The sequence below is a fragment of the Phyllobates terribilis genome, unplaced genomic scaffold, assembly GCF_046119375.1.
Source record: "Phyllobates terribilis strain yellow unplaced genomic scaffold, ASM4611937v1 Scaffold_277__1_contigs__length_2500907, whole genome shotgun sequence".
Lineage (NCBI taxonomy): Eukaryota > Metazoa > Chordata > Amphibia > Anura > Dendrobatidae > Phyllobates > Phyllobates terribilis.
Window position 1 is genome coordinate 644,306 of NW_027363037.1, and position 25,278 is coordinate 669,583.

Genomic DNA, 25,278 nt, shown 5'->3' on the forward strand with positions numbered 1-25,278 from the left:
GCAATCCACGCGTTTTAGATCTGCATAACTCCACCTCTTTAAACACAGCACCTTCACCCCCTGCTGTTCCCACCCGCCTCAACACCGTTGGAAGGGAGGAGAACCAATTAAGGCGGGGGGTGGGGTGGAACGAGCAGCTGTCTACCCTTAGCAGGAGGGCTCCTGATTACATACCTCTCCTGCTGCTGCTGCTGCTGGCTGTCCAGCAGCAGACTGAAGGTGGCTGCTGCTGTGCACAGGTATATAAAGGCTCAGAGCCTATTATGACACGCGCAGCCAGCGTTCCATTGCCACATTCCATCTACTGCAGGCAGGATACCTGGCTGGCTGAATGTCGCTGAGAAGCTCACAGAGACCGCCATAAGCAACAGTTTAACAGAATGCCACAGACTAATCAACCAAACTTTTTGGGTTGGGTTCTCTTTTATAGTCTGCAGGCATTAAATGAAAGAAGTCAGTGTTCCAGCAGAAGGAGACAACGTTTCAGAAAAGGCATTGTAGCAAACCAAAAAAGAAATTTTAAGCGCAGCAGAGTAACCAGCGCACATACCTGTTAGCTCAGGTGAGTTTAAAAGGCTGCTGTTGATAACAAGGGCATTTGCTAAATAGATGGTGTGTGTGCAACAATATACTGAAAGGTCAATTATATTGTGCAGCTTATCTCACCACCTGTAGTTATTTAGGTGAAAGCTCCAAAATGCTTGCCTAATATGTCTGTTTATCCAAAAGGAAGTAAAAAGGGAGGGCTAGAAAGATAGCATTGCATCACATTACATGGCAATGCAATGCACAGTTGCTGAAGTTGAACCAAAATGAGCTTGTAATCTGGCTTCTGCAACTTTGAACATGAAAAATCCAATGAGGAGAAGAAAAGCAAAGCCAAAGAGTCCATCCCCAAATCCGACAAACAAGCAAAATGAACAAAAAACATTGAATTCAATTCTTTCTGATTTTAGAAACTGCATTAAAGAAGGGGTGCACCGGTCCTGGAGATACTGCAATACCAGGTCAATGCGTGGAGTGGACAGAGCAAGCTCTTTTTCCATCTCCCTGTTCTAAAAATCCATTTAATATATGGTCCCCAGATAGGGGACGTATCAGATATTAAACTGATAAGAACAGATACTACACTTGATCTTAGCCAAAAGGCCGAGAAGCGATAACCAGAATTGGTTTCAAACTACGGAGCCACCCAAGGATCCTGAAAAGTCCATTTGTGGAGATGAGCTCCTGGACTCCCGTTAAGAAGACATGTTGTCAACCTCTAGATCCCTTACATGCCTGCACTTTTCGGCTTGCTGCTGCTGCAATCCACGCGTTTTAGATCTGCATAACTCCAACTCTTTAAACAAAGCACCTTCACCCCCTGCTGTTCCCACCCGCCTCAACACCGTTGGAAGGGAGGAGAACCAATTAAGGCGGGGGGTGGGGTGGAACGAGCAGCTGTCTACCCTTAGCAGGAGGGCTCCTGATTACATACCTCTCCTGCTGCTGCTGCTGCTGGCTGTCCAGCAGCAGACTGAAGGTGGCTGCTGCTGTGCACAGGTATATAAAGGCTCAGAGCCTATTATGACACGCGCAGCCAGCGTTCCATTGCCACATTCCATCTACTGCAGGCAGGATACCTGGCTGGCTGAATGTCGCTGAGAAGCTCACAGAGACCGCCATAAGCAACAGTTTAACAGAATGCCACAGACTAATCAACCAAACTTTTTGGGTTGGGTTCTCTTTTATAGTCTGCAGGCATTAAATGAAAGAAGTCAGTGTTCCAGCAGAAGGAGACAACGTTTCAGAAAAGGCATTGTAGCAAACCAAAAAAGAAATTTTAAGCGCAGCAGAGTAACCAGCGCACATACCTGTTAGCTCAGGTGAGTTTAAAAGGCTGCTGTTGATAACAAGGGCATTTGCTAAATAGATGGTGTGTGTGCAACAATATACTGAAAGGTCAATTATATTGTGCAGCTTATCTCACCACCTGTAGTTATTTAGGTGAAAGCTCCAAAATGCTTGCCTAATATGTCTGTTTATCCAAAAGGAAGTAAAAAGGGAGAGCTAGAAAGATAGCATTGCATCACATTACATGGCAATGCAATGCACAGTTGCTGAAGTTGAACCAAAATGAGCTTGTAATCTGGCTTCTGCAACTTTGAACATGAAAAATCCAATGAGGAGAAGAAAAGCAAAGCCAAAGAGTCCATCCCCAAATCCGACAAACAAGCAAAATGAACAAAAAACATTGAATTCAATTCTTTCTGATTTTAGAAACTGCATTAAAGAAGGGGTGCACCGGTCCTGGAGATACTGCAATACCAGGTCAATGCGTGGAGTGGACAGAGCAAGCTCTTTTTCCATCTCCCTGTTCTAAAAATCCATTTAATATATGGTCCCCAGATAGGGGACGTATCAGATATTAAACTGATAAGAACAGATACTACACTTGATCTTAGCCAAAAGGCCGAGAAGCGATAACCAGAATTGGTTTCAAACTACGGAGCCACCCAAGGATCCTGAAAAGTCCATTTGTGGAGATGAGCTCCTGGACTCCCGTTAAGAAGACATGTTGTCAACCTCTAGATCCCTTACATGCCTGCACTTTTCGGCTTGCTGCTGCTGCAATCCACGTGTTTTAGATCTGCATAACTCCACCTCTTTAAACACAGCACCTTCACCCCCTGCTGTTCCCACCCGCCTCAACACCGTTGGAAGGGAGGAGAACCAATTAAGGCGGGGGGTGGGGTGGAACGAGCAGCTGTCTACCCTTAGCAGGAGGGCTCCTGATTACATACCTCTCCTGCTGCTGCTGCTGCTGGCTGTCCAGCAGCAGACTGAAGGTGGCTGCTGCTGTGCACAGGTATATAAAGGCTCAGAGCCTATTATGACACGCGCAGCCAGCGTTCCATTGCCACATTCCATCTACTGCAGGCAGGATACCTGGCTGGCTGAATGTCGCTGAGAAGCTCACAGAGACCGCCATAAGCAACAGTTTAACAGAATGCCACAGACTAATCAACCAAACTTTTTGGGTTGGGTTCTCTTTTATAGTCTGCAGGCATTAAATGAAAGAAGTCAGTGTTCCAGCAGAAGGAGACAACGTTTCAGAAAAGGCATTGTAGCAAACCAAAAAAGAAATTTTAAGCGCAGCAGAGTAACCAGCGCACATACCTGTTAGCTCAGGTGAGTTTAAAAGGCTGCTGTTGATAACAAGGGCATTTGCTAAATAGATGGTGTGTGTGCAACAATATACTGAAAGGTCAATTATATTGTGCAGCTTATCTCACCACCTGTAGTTATTTAGGTGAAAGCTCCAAAATGCTTGCCTAATATGTCTGTTTATCCAAAAGGAAGTAAAAAGGGAGAGCTAGAAAGATAGCATTGCATCACATTACATGGCAATGCAATGCACAGTTGCTGAAGTTGAACCAAAATGAGCTTGTAATCTGGCTTCTGCAACTTTGAACATGAAAAATCCAATGAGGAGAAGAAAAGCAAAGCCAAAGAGTCCATCCCCAAATCCGACAAACAAGCAAAATGAACAAAAAACATTGAATTCAATTCTTTCTGATTTTAGAAACTGCATTAAAGAAGGGGTGCACCGGTCCTGGAGATACTGCAATACCAGGTCAATGCGTGGAGTGGACAGAGCAAGCTCTTTTTCCATCTCCCTGTTCTAAAAATCCATTTAATATATGGTCCCCAGATAGGGGACGTATCAGATATTAAACTGATAAGAACAGATACTACACTTGATCTTAGCCAAAAGGCCGAGAAGCGATAACCAGAATTGGTTTCAAACTACGGAGCCACCCAAGGATCCTGAAAAGTCCATTTGTGGAGATGAGCTCCTGGACTCCCGTTAAGAAGACATGTTGTCAACCTCTAGATCCCTTACATGCCTGCACTTTTCGGCTTGCTGCTGCTGCAATCCACGCGTTTTAGATCTGCATAACTCCACCTCTTTAAACACAGCACCTTCACCCCCTGCTGTTCCCACCCGCCTCAACACCGTTGGAAGGGAGGAGAACCAATTAAGGCGGGGGGTGGGGTGGAACGAGCAGCTGTCTACCCTTAGCAGGAGGGCTCCTGATTACATACCTCTCCTGCTGCTGCTGCTGCTGGCTGTCCAGCAGCAGACTGAAGGTGGCTGCTGCTGTGCACAGGTATATAAAGGCTCAGAGCCTATTATGACACGCGCAGCCAGAGTTCCATTGCCACATTCCATCTACTGCAGGCAGGATACCTGGCTGGCTGAATGTCGCTGAGAAGCTCACAGAGACCGCCATAAGCAACAGTTTAACAGAATGCCACAGACTAATCAACCAAACTTTTTGGGTTGGGTTCTCTTTTATAGTCTGCAGGCATTAAATGAAAGAAGTCAGTGTTCCAGCAGAAGGAGACAACGTTTCAGAAAAGGCATTGTAGCAAACCAAAAAAGAAATTTTAAGCGCAGCAGAGTAACCAGCGCACATACCTGTTAGCTCAGGTGAGTTTAAAAGGCTGCTGTTGATAACAAGGGCATTTGCTAAATAGATGGTGTGTGTGCAACAATATACTGAAAGGTCAATTATATTGTGCAGCTTATCTCACCACCTGTAGTTATTTAGGTGAAAGCTCCAAAATGCTTGCCTAATATGTCTGTTTATCCAAAAGGAAGTAAAAAGGGAGAGCTAGAAAGATAGCATTGCATCACATTACATGGCAATGCAATGCACAGTTGCTGAAGTTGAACCAAAATGAGCTTGTAATCTGGCTTCTGCAACTTTGAACATGAAAAATCCAATGAGGAGAAGAAAAGCAAAGCCAAAGAGTCCATCCCCAAATCCGACAAACAAGCAAAATGAACAAAAAACATTGAATTCAATTCTTTCTGATTTTAGAAACTGCATTAAAGAAGGGGTGCACCGGTCCTGGAGATACTGCAATACCAGGTCAATGCGTGGAGTGGACAGAGCAAGCTCTTTTTCCATCTCCCTGTTCTAAAAATCCATTTAATATATGGTCCCCAGATAGGGGACGTATCAGATATTAAACTGATAAGAACAGATACTACACTTGATCTTAGCCAAAAGGCCGAGAAGCGATAACCAGAATTGGTTTCAAACTACGGAGCCACCCAAGGATCCTGAAAAGTCCATTTGTGGAGATGAGCTCCTGGACTCCCGTTAAGAAGACATGTTGTCAACCTCTAGATCCCTTACATGCCTGCACTTTTCGGCTTGCTGCTGCTGCAATCCACGCGTTTTAGATCTGCATAACTCCACCTCTTTAAACACAGCACCTTCACCCCCTGCTGTTCCCACCCGCCTCAACACCGTTGGAAGGGAGGAGAACCAATTAAGGCGGGGGGTGGGGTGGAACGAGCAGCTGTCTACCCTTAGCAGGAGGGCTCCTGATTACATACCTCTCCTGCTGCTGCTGCTGCTGGCTGTCCAGCAGCAGACTGAAGGTGGCTGCTGCTGTGCACAGGTATATAAAGGCTCAGAGCCTATTATGACACGCGCAGCCAGCGTTCCATTGCCACATTCCATCTACTGCAGGCAGGATACCTGGCTGGCTGAATGTCGCTGAGAAGCTCACAGAGACCGCCATAAGCAACAGTTTAACAGAATGCCACAGACTAATCAACCAAACTTTTTGGGTTGGGTTCTCTTTTATAGTCTGCAGGCATTAAATGAAAGAAGTCAGTGTTCCAGCAGAAGGAGACAACGTTTCAGAAAAGGCATTGTAGCAAACCAAAAAAGAAATTTTAAGCGCAGCAGAGTAACCAGCGCACATACCTGTTAGCTCAGGTGAGTTTAAAAGGCTGCTGTTGATAACAAGGGCATTTGCTAAATAGATGGTGTGTGTGCAACAATATACTGAAAGGTCAATTATATTGTGCAGCTTATCTCACCACCTGTAGTTATTTAGGTGAAAGCTCCAAAATGCTTGCCTAATATGTCTGTTTATCCAAAAGGAAGTAAAAAGGGAGGGCTAGAAAGATAGCATTGCATCACATTACATGGCAATGCAATGCACAGTTGCTGAAGTTGAACCAAAATGAGCTTGTAATCTGGCTTCTGCAACTTTGAACATGAAAAATCCAATGAGGAGAAGAAAAGCAAAGCCAAAGAGTCCATCCCCAAATCCGACAAACAAGCAAAATGAACAAAAAACATTGAATTCAATTCTTTCTGATTTTAGAAACTGCATTAAAGAAGGGGTGCACCGGTCCTGGAGATACTGCAATACCAGGTCAATGCGTGGAGTGGACAGAGCAAGCTCTTTTTCCATCTCCCTGTTCTAAAAATCCATTTAATATATGGTCCCCAGATAGGGGACGTATCAGATATTAAACTGATAAGAACAGATACTACACTTGATCTTAGCCAAAAGGCCGAGAAGCGATAACCAGAATTGGTTTCAAACTACGGAGCCACCCAAGGATCCTGAAAAGTCCATTTGTGGAGATGAGCTCCTGGACTCCCGTTAAGAAGACATGTTGTCAACCTCTAGATCCCTTACATGCCTGCACTTTTCGGCTTGCTGCTGCTGCAATCCACGTGTTTTAGATCTGCATAACTCCACCTCTTTAAACACAGCACCTTCACCCCCTGCTGTTCCCACCCGCCTCAACACCGTTGGAAGGGAGGAGAACCAATTAAGGCGGGGGGTGGGGTGGAACGAGCAGCTGTCTACCCTTAGCAGGAGGGCTCCTGATTACATACCTCTCCTGCTGCTGCTGCTGCTGGCTGTCCAGCAGCAGACTGAAGGTGGCTGCTGCTGTGCACAGGTATATAAAGGCTCAGAGCCTATTATGACACGCGCAGCCAGCGTTCCATTGCCACATTCCATCTACTGCAGGCAGGATACCTGGCTGGCTGAATGTCGCTGAGAAGCTCACAGAGACCGCCATAAGCAACAGTTTAACAGAATGCCACAGACTAATCAACCAAACTTTTTGGGTTGGGTTCTCTTTTATAGTCTGCAGGCATTAAATGAAAGAAGTCAGTGTTCCAGCAGAAGGAGACAACGTTTCAGAAAAGGCATTGTAGCAAACCAAAAAAGAAATTTTAAGCGCAGCAGAGTAACCAGCGCACATACCTGTTAGCTCAGGTGAGTTTAAAAGGCTGCTGTTGATAACAAGGGCATTTGCTAAATAGATGGTGTGTGTGCAACAATATACTGAAAGGTCAATTATATTGTGCAGCTTATCTCACCACCTGTAGTTATTTAGGTGAAAGCTCCAAAATGCTTGCCTAATATGTCTGTTTATCCAAAAGGAAGTAAAAAGGGAGAGCTAGAAAGATAGCATTGCATCACATTACATGGCAATGCAATGCACAGTTGCTGAAGTTGAACCAAAATGAGCTTGTAATCTGGCTTCTGCAACTTTGAACATGAAAAATCCAATGAGGAGAAGAAAAGCAAAGCCAAAGAGTCCATCCCCAAATCCGACAAACAAGCAAAATGAACAAAAAACATTGAATTCAATTCTTTCTGATTTTAGAAACTGCATTAAAGAAGGGGTGCACCGGTCCTGGAGATACTGCAATACCAGGTCAATGCGTGGAGTGGACAGAGCAAGCTCTTTTTCCATCTCCCTGTTCTAAAAATCCATTTAATATATGGTCCCCAGATAGGGGACGTATCAGATATTAAACTGATAAGAACAGATACTACACTTGATCTTAGCCAAAAGGCCGAGAAGCGATAACCAGAATTGGTTTCAAACTACGGAGCCACCCAAGGATCCTGAAAAGTCCATTTGTGGAGATGAGCTCCTGGACTCCCGTTAAGAAGACATGTTGTCAACCTCTAGATCCCTTACATGCCTGCACTTTTCGGCTTGCTGCTGCTGCAATCCACGCGTTTTAGATCTGCATAACTCCACCTCTTTAAACACAGCACCTTCACCCCCTGCTGTTCCCACCCGCCTCAACACCGTTGGAAGGGAGGAGAACCAATTAAGGCGGGGGGTGGGGTGGAACGAGCAGCTGTCTACCCTTAGCAGGAGGGCTCCTGATTACATACCTCTCCTGCTGCTGCTGCTGCTGGCTGTCCAGCAGCAGACTGAAGGTGGCTGCTGCTGTGCACAGGTATATAAAGGCTCAGAGCCTATTATGACACGCGCAGCCAGAGTTCCATTGCCACATTCCATCTACTGCAGGCAGGATACCTGGCTGGCTGAATGTCGCTGAGAAGCTCACAGAGACCGCCATAAGCAACAGTTTAACAGAATGCCACAGACTAATCAACCAAACTTTTTGGGTTGGGTTCTCTTTTATAGTCTGCAGGCATTAAATGAAAGAAGTCAGTGTTCCAGCAGAAGGAGACAACGTTTCAGAAAAGGCATTGTAGCAAACCAAAAAAGAAATTTTAAGCGCAGCAGAGTAACCAGCGCACATACCTGTTAGCTCAGGTGAGTTTAAAAGGCTGCTGTTGATAACAAGGGCATTTGCTAAATAGATGGTGTGTGTGCAACAATATACTGAAAGGTCAATTATATTGTGCAGCTTATCTCACCACCTGTAGTTATTTAGGTGAAAGCTCCAAAATGCTTGCCTAATATGTCTGTTTATCCAAAAGGAAGTAAAAAGGGAGAGCTAGAAAGATAGCATTGCATCACATTACATGGCAATGCAATGCACAGTTGCTGAAGTTGAACCAAAATGAGCTTGTAATCTGGCTTCTGCAACTTTGAACATGAAAAATCCAATGAGGAGAAGAAAAGCAAAGCCAAAGAGTCCATCCCCAAATCCGACAAACAAGCAAAATGAACAAAAAACATTGAATTCAATTCTTTCTGATTTTAGAAACTGCATTAAAGAAGGGGTGCACCGGTCCTGGAGATACTGCAATACCAGGTCAATGCGTGGAGTGGACAGAGCAAGCTCTTTTTCCATCTCCCTGTTCTAAAAATCCATTTAATATATGGTCCCCAGATAGGGGACGTATCAGATATTAAACTGATAAGAACAGATACTACACTTGATCTTAGCCAAAAGGCCGAGAAGCGATAACCAGAATTGGTTTCAAACTACGGAGCCACCCAAGGATCCTGAAAAGTCCATTTGTGGAGATGAGCTCCTGGACTCCCGTTAAGAAGACATGTTGTCAACCTCTAGATCCCTTACATGCCTGCACTTTTCGGCTTGCTGCTGCTGCAATCCACGCGTTTTAGATCTGCATAACTCCACCTCTTTAAACACAGCACCTTCACCCCCTGCTGTTCCCACCCGCCTCAACACCGTTGGAAGGGAGGAGAACCAATTAAGGCGGGGGGTGGGGTGGAACGAGCAGCTGTCTACCCTTAGCAGGAGGGCTCCTGATTACATACCTCTCCTGCTGCTGCTGCTGCTGGCTGTCCAGCAGCAGACTGAAGGTGGCTGCTGCTGTGCACAGGTATATAAAGGCTCAGAGCCTATTATGGCACGCGCAGCCAGCGTTCCATTGCCACATTCCATCTACTGCAGGCAGGATACCTGGCTGGCTGAATGTCGCTGAGAAGCTCACAGAGACCGCCATAAGCAACAGTTTAACAGAATGCCACAGACTAATCAACCAAACTTTTTGGGTTGGGTTCTCTTTTATAGTCTGCAGGCATTAAATGAAAGAAGTCAGTGTTCCAGCAGAAGGAGACAACGTTTCAGAAAAGGCATTGTAGCAAACCAAAAAAGAAATTTTAAGCGCAGCAGAGTAACCAGCGCACATACCTGTTAGCTCAGGTGAGTTTAAAAGGCTGCTGTTGATAACAAGGGCATTTGCTAAATAGATGGTGTGTGTGCAACAATATACTGAAAGGTCAATTATATTGTGCAGCTTATCTCACCACCTGTAGTTATTTAGGTGAAAGCTCCAAAATGCTTGCCTAATATGTCTGTTTATCCAAAAGGAAGTAAAAAGGGAGAGCTAGAAAGATAGCATTGCATCACATTACATGGCAATGCAATGCACAGTTGCTGAAGTTGAACCAAAATGAGCTTGTAATCTGGCTTCTGCAACTTTGAACATGAAAAATCCAATGAGGAGAAGAAAAGCAAAGCCAAAGAGTCCATCCCCAAATCCGACAAACAAGCAAAATGAACAAAAAACATTGAATTCAATTCTTTCTGATTTTAGAAACTGCATTAAAGAAGGGGTGCACCGGTCCTGGAGATACTGCAATACCAGGTCAATGCGTGGAGTGGACAGAGCAAGCTCTTTTTCCATCTCCCTGTTCTAAAAATCCATTTAATATATGGTCCCCAGATAGGGGACGTATCAGATATTAAACTGATAAGAACAGATTTTTTTTTTTATCGAAAGCCCGAATTCGTGTACAAAACCCGAGTGCGCTTAAAAAAGTGACAAGTGCCACAAAAAAAGTGCACTAGGATGCTGGTCTTCATGAAACCCTCTCCAAAAGGAGAAGGGTCCCCCAAACCATTCCCCGTCCCTCCGAGCCAAAAGGCCACAGCTAGGAACAGGGACAAAAAGCCACCTCCAGCCGAAGCCAGAGGCGACCCAATCTTACCCCCAGCACCTGCCCGAGTTCTCACCCGAGCAAGGCACTGGGAGCCAAAGACTGTGCTCCCCTCCCGGAAGAGGGGAGCCAACAACGCTCTCCTCCCAAAAGAGGAGAGCCAGGGGGGTTCAGGGGGTAGCGGAACCTGATGGCCACACACTCCTCCCCTAGACCTGCCAAGAGAGGAACCCGTAAGGGAACCGCATCCCGACAAAATCCTAGTAGGACGTGACACACGTGAATAAGTGGACACACAGTGACAAAGAAATTAAATAAATAGTGAAGGTTTCACAGTATAATACTGCCCGGACCTTCGACCGGGAATTGAAAAATTCCCCATCCTAAGGCCAGAAGGCCCGGAATAAGGGTGTGTGCGAAGAAAGAAAATTTGAAGTGCTTGTGCAAATGTGCCATAAACTCAAGTGGGGTTCCCAATCCCAGTGAGTTAAGGCACCCCAGGGTCACCACTCCTGGGGCACTTCACACTTCGGGCTTTCGATCTTCCCCGGCCCAATGGCGTCGATCCTGGGGGGCCATGCTTTCCACCAGATGACTATATTAGCCACCTGGCGTACTAACAAGCGCCTAAACCCCAGTGTGCATAATGTATCAATCTACTAGGGCGGCCAACATCCAAAACCGCCTTTTCGAAAGATACTACACTTGATCTTAGCCAAAAGGCCGAGAAGCGATAACCAGAATTGGTTTCAAACTACGGAGCCACCCAAGGATCCTGAAAAGTCCATTTGTGGAGATGAGCTCCTGGACTCCCGTTAAGAAGACATGTTGTCAACCTCTAGATCCCTTACATGCCTGCACTTTTCGGCTTGCTGCTGCTGCAATCCACGCGTTTTAGATCTGCATAACTCCACCTCTTTAAACACAGCACCTTCACCCCCTGCTGTTCCCACCCGCCTCAACACCGTTGGAAGGGAGGAGAACCAATTAAGGCGGGGGGTGGGGTGGAACGAGCAGCTGTCTACCCTTAGCAGGAGGGCTCCTGATTACATACCTCTCCTGCTGCTGCTGCTGCTGGCTGTCCAGCAGCAGACTGAAGGTGGCTGCTGCTGTGCACAGGTATATAAAGGCTCAGAGCCTATTATGACACGCGCAGCCAGCGTTCCATTGCCACATTCCATCTACTGCAGGCAGGATACCTGGCTGGCTGAATGTCGCTGAGAAGCTCACAGAGACCGCCATAAGCAACAGTTTAACAGAATGCCACAGACTAATCAACCAAACTTTTTGGGTTGGGTTCTCTTTTATAGTCTGCAGGCATTAAATGAAAGAAGTCAGTGTTCCAGCAGAAGGAGACAACGTTTCAGAAAAGGCATTGTAGCAAACCAAAAAAGAAATTTTAAGCGCAGCAGAGTAACCAGCGCACATACCTGTTAGCTCAGGTGAGTTTAAAAGGCTGCTGTTGATAACAAGGGCATTTGCTAAATAGATGGTGTGTGTGCAACAATATACTGAAAGGTCAATTATATTGTGCAGCTTATCTCACCACCTGTAGTTATTTAGGTGAAAGCTCCAAAATGCTTGCCTAATATGTCTGTTTATCCAAAAGGAAGTAAAAAGGGAGAGCTAGAAAGATAGCATTGCATCACATTACATGGCAATGCAATGCACAGTTGCTGAAGTTGAACCAAAATGAGCTTGTAATCTGGCTTCTGCAACTTTGAACATGAAAAATCCAATGAGGAGAAGAAAAGCAAAGCCAAAGAGTCCATCCCCAAATCCGACAAACAAGCAAAATGAACAAAAAACATTGAATTCAATTCTTTCTGATTTTAGAAACTGCATTAAAGAAGGGGTGCACCGGTCCTGGAGATACTGCAATACCAGGTCAATGCGTGGAGTGGACAGAGCAAGCTCTTTTTCCATCTCCCTGTTCTAAAAATCCATTTAATATATGGTCCCCAGATAGGGGACGTATCAGATATTAAACTGATAAGAACAGATACTACACTTGATCTTAGCCAAAAGGCCGAGAAGCGATAACCAGAATTGGTTTCAAACTACGGAGCCACCCAAGGATCCTGAAAAGTCCATTTGTGGAGATGAGCTCCTGGACTCCCGTTAAGAAGACATGTTGTCAACCTCTAGATCCCTTACATGCCTGCACTTTTCGGCTTGCTGCTGCTGCAATCCACGCGTTTTAGATCTGCATAACTCCACCTCTTTAAACACAGCACCTTCACCCCCTGCTGTTCCCACCCGCCTCAACACCGTTGGAAGGGAGGAGAACCAATTAAGGCGGGGGGTGGGGTGGAACGAGCAGCTGTCTACCCTTAGCAGGAGGGCTCCTGATTACATACCTCTCCTGCTGCTGCTGCTGCTGGCTGTCCAGCAGCAGACTGAAGGTGGCTGCTGCTGTGCACAGGTATATAAAGGCTCAGAGCCTATTATGACACGCGCAGCCAGCGTTCCATTGCCACATTCCATCTACTGCAGGCAGGATACCTGGCTGGCTGAATGTCGCTGAGAAGCTCACAGAGACCGCCATAAGCAACAGTTTAACAGAATGCCACAGACTAATCAACCAAACTTTTTGGGTTGGGTTCTCTTTTATAGTCTGCAGGCATTAAATGAAAGAAGTCAGTGTTCCAGCAGAAGGAGACAACGTTTCAGAAAAGGCATTGTAGCAAACCAAAAAAGAAATTTTAAGCGCAGCAGAGTAACCAGCGCACATACCTGTTAGCTCAGGTGAGTTTAAAAGGCTGCTGTTGATAACAAGGGCATTTGCTAAATAGATGGTGTGTGTGCAACAATATACTGAAAGGTCAATTATATTGTGCAGCTTATCTCACCACCTGTAGTTATTTAGGTGAAAGCTCCAAAATGCTTGCCTAATATGTCTGTTTATCCAAAAGGAAGTAAAAAGGGAGAGCTAGAAAGATAGCATTGCATCACATTACATGGCAATGCAATGCACAGTTGCTGAAGTTGAACCAAAATGAGCTTGTAATCTGGCTTCTGCAACTTTGAACATGAAAAATCCAATGAGGAGAAGAAAAGCAAAGCCAAAGAGTCCATCCCCAAATCCGACAAACAAGCAAAATGAACAAAAAACATTGAATTCAATTCTTTCTGATTTTAGAAACTGCATTAAAGAAGGGGTGCACCGGTCCTGGAGATACTGCAATACCAGGTCAATGCGTGGAGTGGACAGAGCAAGCTCTTTTTCCATCTCCCTGTTCTAAAAATCCATTTAATATATGGTCCCCAGATAGGGGACGTATCAGATATTAAACTGATAAGAACAGATACTACACTTGATCTTAGCCAAAAGGCCGAGAAGCGATAACCAGAATTGGTTTCAAACTACGGAGCCACCCAAGGATCCTGAAAAGTCCATTTGTGGAGATGAGCTCCTGGACTCCCGTTAAGAAGACATGTTGTCAACCTCTAGATCCCTTACATGCCTGCACTTTTCGGCTTGCTGCTGCTGCAATCCACGCGTTTTAGATCTGCATAACTCCACCTCTTTAAACACAGCACCTTCACCCCCTGCTGTTCCCACCCGCCTCAACACCGTTGGAAGGGAGGAGAACCAATTAAGGCGGGGGGTGGGGTGGAACGAGCAGCTGTCTACCCTTAGCAGGAGGGCTCCTGATTACATACCTCTCCTGCTGCTGCTGCTGCTGGCTGTCCAGCAGCAGACTGAAGGTGGCTGCTGCTGTGCACAGGTATATAAAGGCTCAGAGCCTATTATGACACGCGCAGCCAGCGTTCCATTGCCACATTCCATCTACTGCAGGCAGGATACCTGGCTGGTTGAATGTCGCTGAGAAGCTCACAGAGACCGCCATAAGCAACAGTTTAACAGAATGCCACAGACTAATCAACCAAACTTTTTGGGTTGGGTTCTCTTTTATAGTCTGCAGGCATTAAATGAAAGAAGTCAGTGTTCCAGCAGAAGGAGACAACGTTTCAGAAAAGGCATTGTAGCAAACCAAAAAAGAAATTTTAAGCACAGCAGAGTAACCAGCGCACATACCTGTTAGCTCAGGTGAGTTTAAAAGGCTGCTGTTGATAACAAGGGCATTTGCTAAATAGATGGTGTGTGTGCAACAATATACTGAAAGGTCAATTATATTGTGCAGCTTATCTCACCACCTGTAGTTATTTAGGTGAAAGCTCCAAAATGCTTGCCTAATATGTCTGTTTATCCAAAAGGAAGTAAAAAGGGAGAGCTAGAAAGATAGCATTGCATCACATTACATGGCAATGCAATGCACAGTTGCTGAAGTTGAACCAAAATGAGCTTGTAATCTGGCTTCTGCAACTTTGAACATGAAAAATCCAATGAGGAGAAGAAAAGCAAAGCCAAAGAGTCCATCCCCAAATCCGACAAACAAGCAAAATGAACAAAAAACATTGAATTCAATTCTTTCTGATTTTAGAAACTGCATTAAAGAAGGGGTGCACCGGTCCTGGAGATACTGCAATACCAGGTCAATGCGTGGAGTGGACAGAGCAAGCTCTTTTTCCATCTCCCTGTTCTAAAAATCCATTTAATATATGGTCCCCAGATAGGGGACGTATCAGATATTAAACTGATAAGAACAGATTTTTTTTTTTATCGAAAGCCCGAATTCGTGTACAAAACCCGAGTGCGCTTAAAAAAGTGACAAGTGCCACAAAAAAAGTGCACTAGGATGCTGGTCTTCATGAAACCCTCTCCAAAAGGAGAAGGGTCCCCCAAACCATTCCCCGTCCCTCCGAGCCAAAAGGCCACAGCTAGGAACAGGGACAAAAAGCCACCTCCAGCCGAAGCCAGAGGCGACCCAATCTTACCCCCAGCACCTGCCCGAGTTCTCACCCGAGCAAGGCACTGGGAGCCAAAGACTGTGCTCCCCTCCCGGAAGAGGGGAGCCAACAACGCTCTCCTCCCAAAAGAGGAGAGCCAGGGGGGTTCAGGGGGGAGCGGAACCTGATGGCCACACACTCCTCCCCTAGACCTGCCAAGAGAGGAACCCGTAAGGGAACCGCATCCCGACAAAATCCTAGTAGGACGTGACACACGTGAATAAGTGGACACACAGTGACAAAGAAATTAAATAAATAGTGAAGGTTTCACAGTATAATACTGCCCGGACCTTCGACCGGGAATTGAAAAATTCCCCATCCTAAGGCCAGAAGGCCCGGAATAAGGGTGTGTGCGAAGAAAGAAAATTTGAAGTGCTTGTGCAAATGTGCCATAAACTCAAGTGGGGTTCCCAATCCCAGTGAGTTAAGGCACCCCAGGGTCACCACTCCTGGGGCACTTCACACTTCGGGCTTTCGATCTTCCCCGGCCCAATGGCGTCGATCCTGGGGGGCCATGCTTTCCACCAGATGACTATATTAGCCACCTGGCGTACTAACAAGCGCCTAAACCCCAGTGTGCATAATGTATCAATCTACTAGGGCGGCCAACATCCAAAACCGCCTTTTCGAAAGATACTACACTTGATCTTAGCCAAAAGGCCGAGAAGCGATAACCAGAATTGGTTTCAAACTACGGAGCCACCCAAGGATCCTGAAAAGTCCATTTGTGGAGATGAGCTCCTGGACTCCCGTTAAGAAGACATGTTGTCAACCTCTAGATCCCTTACATGCCTGCACTTTTCGGCTTGCTGCTGCTGCAATCCACGCGTTTTAGATCTGCATAACTCCACCTCTTTAAACACAGCACCTTCACCCCCTGCTGTTCCCACCCGCCTCAACACCGTTGGAAGGGAGGAGAACCAATTAAGGCGGGGGGTGGGGTGGAACGAGCAGCTGTCTACCCTTAGCAGGAGGGCTCCTGATTACATACCTCTCCTGCTGCTGCTGCTGCTGGCTGTCCAGCAGCAGACTGAAGGTGGCTGCTGCTGTGCACAGGTATATAAAGGCTCAGAGCCTATTATGACACGCGCAGCCAGCGTTCCATTGCCACATTCCATCTACTGCAGGCAGGATACCTGGCTGGCTGAATGTCGCTGAGAAGCTCACAGAGACCGCCATAAGCAACAGTTTAACAGAATGCCACAGACTAATCAACCAAACTTTTTGGGTTGGGTTCTCTTTTATAGTCTGCAGGCATTAAATGAAAGAAGTCAGTGTTCCAGCAGAAGGAGACAACGTTTCAGAAAAGGCATTGTAGCAAACCAAAAAAGAAATTTTAAGCGCAGCAGAGTAACCAGCGCACATACCTGTTAGCTCAGGTGAGTTTAAAAGGCTGCTGTTGATAACAAGGGCATTTGCTAAATAGATGGTGTGTGTGCAACAATATACTGAAAGGTCAATTATATTGTGCAGCTTATCTCACCACCTGTAGTTATTTAGGTGAAAGCTCCAAAATGCTTGCCTAATATGTCTGTTTATCCAAAAGGAAGTAAAAAGGGAGAGCTAGAAAGATAGCATTGCATCACATTACATGGCAATGCAATGCACAGTTGCTGAAGTTGAACCAAAATGAGCTTGTAATCTGGCTTCTGCAACTTTGAACATGAAAAATCCAATGAGGAGAAGAAAAGCAAAGCCAAAGAGTCCATCCCCAAATCCGACAAACAAGCAAAATGAACAAAAAACATTGAATTCAATTCTTTCTGATTTTAGAAACTGCATTAAAGAAGGGGTGCACCGGTCCTGGAGATACTGCAATACCAGGTCAATGCGTGGAGTGGACAGAGCAAGCTCTTTTTCCATCTCCCTGTTCTAAAAATCCATTTAATATATGGTCCCCAGATAGGGGACGTATCAGATATTAAACTGATAAGAACAGATACTACACTTGATCTTAGCCAAAAGGCCGAGAAGCGATAACCAGAATTGGTTTCAAACTACGGAGCCACCCAAGGATCCTGAAAAGTCCATTTGTGGAGATGAGCTCCTGGACTCCCGTTAAGAAGACATGTTGTCAACCTCTAGATCCCTTACATGCCTGCACTTTTCGGCTTGCTGCTGCTGCAATCCACGCGTTTTAGATCTGCATAACTCCACCTCTTTAAACACAGCACCTTCACCCCCTGCTGTTCCCACCCGCCTCAACACCGTTGGAAGGGAGGAGAACCAATTAAGGCGGGGGGTGGGGTGGAACGAGCAGCTGTCTACCCTTAGCAGGAGGGCTCCTGATTACATACCTCTCCTGCTGCTGCTGCTGCTGGCTGTCCAGCAGCAGACTGAAGGTGGCTGCTGCTGTGCACAGGTATATAAAGGCTCAGAGCCTATTATGACACGCGCAGCCAGCGTTCCATTGCCACATTCCATCTACTGCAGGCAGGATACCTGGCTGGCTGAATGTCGCTGAGAAGCTCACAGAGACCGCCATAAGCAACAGTTTAACAGAATGCCACAGACTAATCAACCAAACTTTTTGGGTTGGGTTCTCTTTTATAGTCTGCAGGCATTAAATGAAAGAAGTCAGTGTTCCAGCAGAAGGAGACAACGTTTCAGAAAAGGCATTGTAGCAAACCAAAAAAGAAATTTTAAGCGCAGCAGAGTAACCAGCGCACATACCTGTTAGCTCAGGTGAGTTTAAAAGGCTGCTGTTGATAACAAGGGCATTTGCTAAATAGATGGTGTGTGTGCAACAATATACTGAAAGGTCAATTATATTGTGCAGCTTATCTCACCACCTGTAGTTATTTAGGTGAAAGCTCCAAAATGCTTGCCTAATATGTCTGTTTATCCAAAAGGAAGTAAAAAGGGAGAGCTAGAAAGATAGCATTGCATCACATTACATGGCAATGCAATGCACAGTTGCTGAAGTTGAACCAAAATGAGCTTGTAATCTGGCTTCTGCAACTTTGAACATGAAAAATCCAATGAGGAGAAGAAAAGCAAAGCCAAAGAGTCCATCCCCAAATCCGACAAACAAGCAAAATGAACAAAAAACATTGAATTCAATTCTTTCTGATTTTAGAAACTGCATTAAAGAAGGGGTGCACCGGTCCTGGAGATACTGCAATACCAGGTCAATGCGTGGAGTGGACAGAGCAAGCTCTTTTTCCATCTCCCTGTTCTAAAAATCCATTTAATATATGGTCCCCAGATAGGGGACGTATCAGATATTAAACTGATAAGAACAGATACTACACTTGATCTTAGCCAAAAGGCCGAGAAGCGATAACCAGAATTGGTTTCAAACTACGGAGCCACCCAAGGATCCTGAAAAGTCCATTTGTGGAGATGAGCTCCTGGACTCCCGTTAAGAAGACATGTTGTCAACCTCTAGATCCCTTACATGCCTGCACTTTTCGGCTTGCTGCTGCTGCAATCCACGCGTTTTAGATCTGCATAACTCCACCTCTTTAAACACAGCACCTTCACCCCCTGCTGTTCCCACCCGCCTCAACACCGTTGGAAGGGAGGAGAACCAATTAAGGCGGGGGGTGGGGTGGAACGAGCAGCTGTCTACCCTTAGCAGGAGGGCTCCTGATTACATACCTCTCCTGCTGCTGCTGCTGCTGGCTGTCCAGCAGCAGACTGAAGGTGGCTGCTGCTGTGCACAGGTATATAAAGGCTCAGAGCCTATTATGACACGCGCAGCCAGCGTTCCATTGCCACATTCCATCTACTGCAGGCAGGATACCTGGCTGGCTGAATGTCGCTGAGAAGCTCACAGAGACCGCCATAAGCAACAGTTTAACAGAATGCCACAGACTAATCAACCAAACTTTTTGGGTTGGGTTCTCTTTTATAGTCTGCAGGCATTAAATGAAAGAAGTCAGTGTTCCAGCAGAAGGAGACAACGTTTCAGAAAAGGCATTGTAGCAAACCAAAAAAGAAATTTTAAGCGCAGCAGAGTAACCAGCGCACATACCTGTTAGCTCAGGTGAGTTTAAAAGGCTGCTGTTGATAACAAGGGCATTTGCTAAATAGATGGTGTGTGTGCAACAATATACTGAAAGGTCAATTATATTGTGCAGCTTATCTCACCACCTGTAGTTATTTAGGTGAAAGCTCCAAAATGCTTGCCTAATATGTCTGTTTATCCAAAAGGAAGTAAAAAGGGAGAGCTAGAAAGATAGCATTGCATCACATTACATGGCAATGCAATGCACAGTTGCTGAAGTTGAACCAAAATGAGCTTGTAATCTGGCTTCTGCAACTTTGAACATGAAAAATCCAATGAGGAGAAGAAAAGCAAAGCCAAAGAGTCCATCCCCAAATCCGACAAACAAGCAAAATGAACAAAAAACATTGAATTCAATTCTTTCTGATTTTAGAAACTGCATTAAAGAAGGGGTGCACCGGTCCTGGAGATACTGCAATACCAGGTCAATGCGTGGAGTGGACAGAGCAAGCTCTTTTTCCATCTCCCTGTTCTAAAAATCCATTTAATATATGGTCCCCAGATAGGGGACGTATCAGATATTAAACTGATAAGAACAGATACTACACTTGATCTTAGCCAAAAGGCCGAGAAGCGATAACCAGAATTGGTTTCAAACTACGGAGCCACCCAAGGATCCTGAAAAGTCCATTTGTGGAGATGAGCTCCTGGACTCCCGTTAAGAAGACATGTTGTCAACCTCTAGATCCCTTACATGCCTGCACTTTTCGGCTTGCTGCTGCTGCAATCCACGCGTTTTAGATCTGCATAACTCCACCTCTTTAAACACAGCACCTTCACCCCCTGCTGTTCCCACCCGCCTCAACACCGTTGGAAGGGAGGAGAACCAATTAAGGCGGGGGGTGGGGTGGAACGAGCAGCTGTCTACCCTTAGCAGGAGGGCTCCTGATTACATACCTCTCCTGCTGCTGCTGCTGCTGGCTGTCCAGCAGCAGACTGAAGGTGGCTGCTGCTGTGCACAGGTATATAAAGGCTCAGAGCCTATTATGACACGCGCAGCCAGCGTTCCATTGCCACATTCCATCTACTGCAGGCAGGATACCTGGCTGGTTGAATGTCGCTGAGAAGCTCACAGAGACCGCCATAAGCAACAGTTTAACAGAATGCCACAGACTAATCAACCAAACTTTTTGGGTTGGGTTCTCTTTTATAGTCTGCAGGCATTAAATGAAAGAAGTCAGTGTTCCAGCAGAAGGAGACAACGTTTCAGAAAAGGCATTGTAGCAAACCAAAAAAGAAATTTTAAGCACAGCAGAGTAACCAGCGCACATACCTGTTAGCTCAGGTGAGTTTAAAAGGCTGCTGTTGATAACAAGGGCATTTGCTAAATAGATGGTGTGTGTGCAACAATATACTGAAAGGTCAATTATATTGTGCAGCTTATCTCACCACCTGTAGTTATTTAGGTGAAAGCTCCAAAATGCTTGCCTAATATGTCTGTTTATCCAAAAGGAAGTAAAAAGGGAGAGCTAGAAAGATAGCATTGCATCACATTACATGGCAATGCAATGCACAGTTGCTGAAGTTGAACCAAAATGAGCTTGTAATCTGGCTTCTGCAACTTTGAACATGAAAAATCCAATGAGGAGAAGAAAAGCAAAGCCAAAGAGTCCATCCCCAAATCCGACAAACAAGCAAAATGAACAAAAAACATTGAATTCAATTCTTTCTGATTTTAGAAACTGCATTAAAGAAGGGGTGAACCGGTCCTGGAGATACTGCAATACCAGGTCAATGCGTGGAGTGGACAGAGCAAGCTCTTTTTCCATCTCCCTGTTCTAAAAATCCATTTAATATATGGTCCCCAGATAGGGGACGTATCAGATATTAAACTGATAAGAACAGATTTTTTTTTTATCGAAAGCCCGAATTCGTGTACAAAACCCGAGTGCGCTTAAAAAAGTGACAAGTGCCACAAAAAAAGTGCACTAGGATGCTGGTCTTCTTGAAACCCTCTCCAAAAGGAGAAGGGTCCCCCAAACCATTCCCCGTCCCTCCGAGCCAAAAGGCCACAGCGAGGAACAGGGACAAAAAGCCACCTCCAGCAGAAGCCAGAGGCGACCCAATCTTACCCCCAGCACCTGCCCGAGTTCTCACCCGAGCAAGGCACTGGGAGCCAAAGACTGTGCTCCCCTCCCGGAAGAGGGGAGCCAACAACGCTCTCCTCCCGAAAGAGGAGAGCCAGGGGGGTTCAGGGGGGAGCGGAACCTGATGGCCACACACTCCCCCCCTAGACCTGCCAAGAGAGGAACCCGTAAGGGAACCGCATCCCGACAAAATCCTAGTAGGACGTGACACACGTGAATAAGTGGACACACAGTGACAAAGAAATTAAATAAATAGTGAAGGTTTCACAGTATAATACTGCCCGGACCTTCGACCGGTAATTAAAAAATTCCCCATCCTAAGGCCAGAAGGCCCGGAATAAGGGTGTGTGCGAAGAAAGAAAATTTGAAGTGCTTGTGCAAATGTGCCATAAACTCAAGTGGGGTTCCCAATCCCAGTGAGTTAAGGCACCCCAGGGTCACCACTCCTGGGGCACTTCACACTTCGGGCTTTCGATCTTCCCCGGCCCAATGGCGTCGATCCTGGGGGGCCATGCTTTCCACCAGATGACTATATTAGCCATCTGGCGTACTAACAAGCGCCTAAACCCCAGTGTGCATAATGTATCAATCTACTAGGGCGGCCAACATCCAAAACCGCCTTTTCGAAAGATACTACACTTGATCTTAGCCAAAAGGCCGAGAAGCGATAACCAGAATTGGTTTCAAACTACGGAGCCACCCAAGGATCCTGAAAAGTCCATTTGTGGAGATGAGCTCCTGGACTCCCGTTAAGAAGACATGTTGTCAACCTCTAGATCCCTTACATGCCTGCACTTTTCGGCTTGCTGCTGCTGCAATCCACGCGTTTTAGATCTGCATAACTCCACCTCTTTAAACACAGCACCTTCACCCCCTGCTGTTCCCACCTGCCTCAACACCGTTGGAAGGGAGGAGAACCAATTAAGGCGGGGGGTGGGGTGGAACGAGCAGCTGTCTACCCTTAGCAGGAGGGCTCCTGATTACATACCTCTCCTGCTGCTGCTGCTGCTGGCTGTCCAGCAGCAGACTGAAGGTGGCTGCTGCTGTGCACAGGTATATAAAGGCTCAGAGCCTATTATGACACGCGCAGCCAGCGTTCCATTGCCACATTCCATCTACTGCAGGCAGGATACCTGGCTGGCTGAATGTCGCTGAGAAGCTCACAGAGACCGCCATAAGCAACAGTTTAACAGAATGCCACAGACTAATCAACCAAACTTTTTGGGTTGGGTTCTCTTTTATAGTCTGCAGGCATTAAATGAAAGAAGTCAGTGTTCCAGCAGAAGGAGACAACGTTTCAGAAAAGGCATTGTAGCAAACCAAAAAAGAAATTTTAAGCGCAGCAGAGTAACCAGCGCACATACCTGTTAGCTCAGGTGAGTTTAAAAGGCTGCTGTTGATAACAAGGGCATTTGCTAAATAGATGGTGTGTGTGCAACAATATACTGAAAGGTCAATTATATTGTGCAGCTTATCTCACCACCTGTAGTTATTTAGGTGAAAGCTCCAAAATGCTTGCCTAATATGTCTGTTTATCCAATAGGAAGTAAAAAGGGAGAGCTAGAAAGATAGCATTGCATCACATTACATGGCAATGCAATGCACAGTTGCTGAAGTTGAACCAAAATGAGCTTGTAATCTGGCTTCTGCAACTTTGAACATGAAAAATCCAATGAGGAGAAGAAAAGCAAAGCCAAAGAGTCCATCCCCAAATCCGACAAACAAGCAAAATGAACAAAAAACATTGAATTCAATTCTTTCTGATTTTAGAAACTGCATTAAAGAAGGGGTGCACCGGTCCTGGAGATACTGCAATATCAGGTCAATGCGTGGAGTGGACAGAGCAAGCTCTTTTTCCATCTCCCTGTTCTAAAAATCCATTTAATATATGGTCCCCAGATAGGGGACGTATCAGATATTAAACTGATAAGAACAGATACTACACTTGATCTTAGCCAAAAGGCCGAGAAGCGATAACCAGAATTGGTTTCAAACTACGGAGCCACCCAAGGATCCTGAAAAGTCCATTTGTGGAGATGAGCTCCTGGACTCCCGTTAAGAAGACATGTTGTCAACCTCTAGATCCCTTACATGCCTGCACTTTTCGGCTTGCTGCTGCTGCAATCCACGCGTTTTAGATCTGCATAACTCCACCTCTTTAAACACAGCACCTTCACCCCCTGCTGTTCCCACCCGCCTCAACACCGTTGGAAGGGAGGAGAACCAATTAAGGCGGGGGGTGGGGTGGAACGAGCAGCTGTCTACCCTTAGCAGGAGGGCTCCTGATTACATACCTCTCCTGCTGCTGCTGCTGCTGGCTGTCCAGCAGCAGACTGAAGGTGGCTGCTGCTGTGCACAGGTATATAAAGGCTCAGAGCCTATTATGACACGCGCAGCCAGCGTTCCATTGCCACATTCCATCTACTGCAGGCAGGATACCTGGCTGGCTGAATGTCGCTGAGAAGCTCACAGAGACCGCCATAAGCAACAGTTTAACAGAATGCCACAGACTAATCAACCAAACTTTTTGGGTTGGGTTCTCTTTTATAGTCTGCAGGCATTAAATGAAAGAAGTCAGTGTTCCAGCAGAAGGAGACAACGTTTCAGAAAAGGCATTGTAGCAAACCAAAAAAGAAATTTTAAGCGCAGCAGAGTAACCAGCGCACATACCTGTTAGCTCAGGTGAGTTTAAAAGGCTGCTGTTGATAACAAGGGCATTTGCTAAATAGATGGTGTGTGTGCAACAATATACTGAAAGGTCAATTATATTGTGCAGCTTATCTCACCACCTGTAGTTATTTAGGTGAAAGCTCCAAAATGCTTGCCTAATATGTCTGTTTATCCAAAAGGAAGTAAAAAGGGAGAGCTAGAAAGATAGCATTGCATCACATTACATGGCAATGCAATGCACAGTTGCTGAAGTTGAACCAAAATGAGCTTGTAATCTGGCTTCTGCAACTTTGAACATGAAAAATCCAATGAGGAGAAGAAAAGCAAAGCCAAAGAGTCCATCCCAAAATCCGACAAACAAGCAAAATGAACAAAAAACATTGAATTCAATTCTTTCTGATTTTAGAAACTGCATTAAAGAAGGGGTGCACCGGTCCTGGAGATACTGCAATACCAGGTCAATGCGTGGAGTGGACAGAGCAAGCTCTTTTTCCATCTCCCTGTTCTAAAAATCCATTTAATATATGGTCCCCAGATAGGGGACGTATCAGATATTAAACTGATAAGAACAGATTTTTTTTTTTTTTTTTTTTTTCCAAACACTCAGAAATTAAGTTTTATAATCTTAAATCATATATCACCAAACTCAAGATTTTAGTTCCATCATCGTGTTTAGATATTATATTTATATTTTTTCATTTGAATTAATATATATAAAGTTAAACATAACAATTCGTTTGCAGTTTCAACAGTTTCCAAACAAATCACAACTGACATTACTTCACCCGGTTTCCCAAACTAAATATCCCCTTTTTCTCTTTTACTTTCCTCCCAACAAAACCCCTTAACTTCTTTTCTTCCTCCTCATGCTCTAACCGCATCTGTTCCCAATCATACTCTTCCTCATCATCTCTGAAAGTCACCACCTTCTCCAACACTTTACCCTTTTCCTCTTTTACTTCTTTCTTTTCACCAGATACTTTCCTTGATCCACAATTTTCCTGTACCGTTACCTTTTTCTTCAATTTCACCTTTAAACTTTCAACTTCTTTTCCCTGCTTATTCTCCTCTATAATTATCGCATCAACTTCCTTCTTCATTTTATCACCAATATCTTCCTTTTGTCCTCCAAAGTTCTTTTCAAAAGTTCCTTTGCTGCTTTCCATGTAACAATACCCAGAACTCCCGTTTACCATAATCCTCCCATTTTGCAA

General features: G+C 45.4%; 17 non-coding genes and 3 pseudogenes across 17 annotated transcripts; all 20 read right to left on the bottom strand.

The window, feature by feature from the left end:
* Nucleotides 1-970: 970 nt before the first annotated feature.
* On the bottom strand, nucleotides 971-1,161 carry LOC141219915 (U2 spliceosomal RNA). The gene has a single exon (XR_012288290.1). It is a non-coding gene; the product is annotated as a U2 spliceosomal RNA (small nuclear RNA).
* Nucleotides 1,162-2,276: 1,115 nt separating this feature from the next.
* Nucleotides 2,277-2,467, bottom strand: LOC141219916 (U2 spliceosomal RNA). The gene has a single exon (XR_012288291.1). It is a non-coding gene; the product is annotated as a U2 spliceosomal RNA (small nuclear RNA).
* Nucleotides 2,468-3,582: 1,115 nt separating this feature from the next.
* LOC141219918 (U2 spliceosomal RNA) lies at nucleotides 3,583-3,773 on the bottom strand. Its single transcript, XR_012288293.1, has one exon. It is a non-coding gene; the product is annotated as a U2 spliceosomal RNA (small nuclear RNA).
* Nucleotides 3,774-4,888: 1,115 nt separating this feature from the next.
* Nucleotides 4,889-5,079, bottom strand: LOC141219919 (U2 spliceosomal RNA). Its single transcript, XR_012288294.1, has one exon. It is a non-coding gene; the product is annotated as a U2 spliceosomal RNA (small nuclear RNA).
* Nucleotides 5,080-6,194: 1,115 nt separating this feature from the next.
* LOC141219920 (U2 spliceosomal RNA) lies at nucleotides 6,195-6,385 on the bottom strand. Its single transcript, XR_012288295.1, has one exon. It is a non-coding gene; the product is annotated as a U2 spliceosomal RNA (small nuclear RNA).
* Nucleotides 6,386-7,500: 1,115 nt separating this feature from the next.
* On the bottom strand, nucleotides 7,501-7,691 carry LOC141219921 (U2 spliceosomal RNA). The gene has a single exon (XR_012288296.1). It is a non-coding gene; the product is annotated as a U2 spliceosomal RNA (small nuclear RNA).
* A 1,115-nt stretch (nucleotides 7,692-8,806) lies between these two features.
* Nucleotides 8,807-8,997, bottom strand: LOC141219922 (U2 spliceosomal RNA). Its single transcript, XR_012288297.1, has one exon. It is a non-coding gene; the product is annotated as a U2 spliceosomal RNA (small nuclear RNA).
* A 1,115-nt stretch (nucleotides 8,998-10,112) lies between these two features.
* On the bottom strand, nucleotides 10,113-10,295 carry LOC141219628 (U2 spliceosomal RNA). Its single transcript, XR_012288083.1, has one exon. It is a non-coding gene; the product is annotated as a U2 spliceosomal RNA (small nuclear RNA).
* A 789-nt stretch (nucleotides 10,296-11,084) lies between these two features.
* On the bottom strand, nucleotides 11,085-11,176 carry LOC141219754 (U2 spliceosomal RNA; annotated as a pseudogene).
* Nucleotides 11,177-12,291: 1,115 nt separating this feature from the next.
* Nucleotides 12,292-12,482, bottom strand: LOC141219923 (U2 spliceosomal RNA). Its single transcript, XR_012288298.1, has one exon. It is a non-coding gene; the product is annotated as a U2 spliceosomal RNA (small nuclear RNA).
* A 1,115-nt stretch (nucleotides 12,483-13,597) lies between these two features.
* Nucleotides 13,598-13,788, bottom strand: LOC141219924 (U2 spliceosomal RNA). The gene has a single exon (XR_012288299.1). It is a non-coding gene; the product is annotated as a U2 spliceosomal RNA (small nuclear RNA).
* Nucleotides 13,789-14,903: 1,115 nt separating this feature from the next.
* LOC141219629 (U2 spliceosomal RNA) lies at nucleotides 14,904-15,086 on the bottom strand. The gene has a single exon (XR_012288084.1). It is a non-coding gene; the product is annotated as a U2 spliceosomal RNA (small nuclear RNA).
* A 789-nt stretch (nucleotides 15,087-15,875) lies between these two features.
* Nucleotides 15,876-15,967, bottom strand: LOC141219755 (U2 spliceosomal RNA; annotated as a pseudogene).
* Nucleotides 15,968-17,082: 1,115 nt separating this feature from the next.
* Nucleotides 17,083-17,273, bottom strand: LOC141219925 (U2 spliceosomal RNA). The gene has a single exon (XR_012288300.1). It is a non-coding gene; the product is annotated as a U2 spliceosomal RNA (small nuclear RNA).
* Nucleotides 17,274-18,388: 1,115 nt separating this feature from the next.
* On the bottom strand, nucleotides 18,389-18,579 carry LOC141219926 (U2 spliceosomal RNA). The gene has a single exon (XR_012288301.1). It is a non-coding gene; the product is annotated as a U2 spliceosomal RNA (small nuclear RNA).
* A 1,115-nt stretch (nucleotides 18,580-19,694) lies between these two features.
* LOC141219927 (U2 spliceosomal RNA) lies at nucleotides 19,695-19,885 on the bottom strand. Its single transcript, XR_012288302.1, has one exon. It is a non-coding gene; the product is annotated as a U2 spliceosomal RNA (small nuclear RNA).
* A 1,115-nt stretch (nucleotides 19,886-21,000) lies between these two features.
* LOC141219681 (U2 spliceosomal RNA) lies at nucleotides 21,001-21,182 on the bottom strand. The gene has a single exon (XR_012288121.1). It is a non-coding gene; the product is annotated as a U2 spliceosomal RNA (small nuclear RNA).
* Nucleotides 21,183-21,971: 789 nt separating this feature from the next.
* LOC141219745 (U2 spliceosomal RNA) lies at nucleotides 21,972-22,063 on the bottom strand (annotated as a pseudogene).
* Nucleotides 22,064-23,178: 1,115 nt separating this feature from the next.
* On the bottom strand, nucleotides 23,179-23,369 carry LOC141220248 (U2 spliceosomal RNA). Its single transcript, XR_012288617.1, has one exon. It is a non-coding gene; the product is annotated as a U2 spliceosomal RNA (small nuclear RNA).
* Nucleotides 23,370-24,484: 1,115 nt separating this feature from the next.
* Nucleotides 24,485-24,678, bottom strand: LOC141219678 (U2 spliceosomal RNA). Its single transcript, XR_012288120.1, has one exon. It is a non-coding gene; the product is annotated as a U2 spliceosomal RNA (small nuclear RNA).
* Nucleotides 24,679-25,278: the final 600 nt, after the last annotated feature.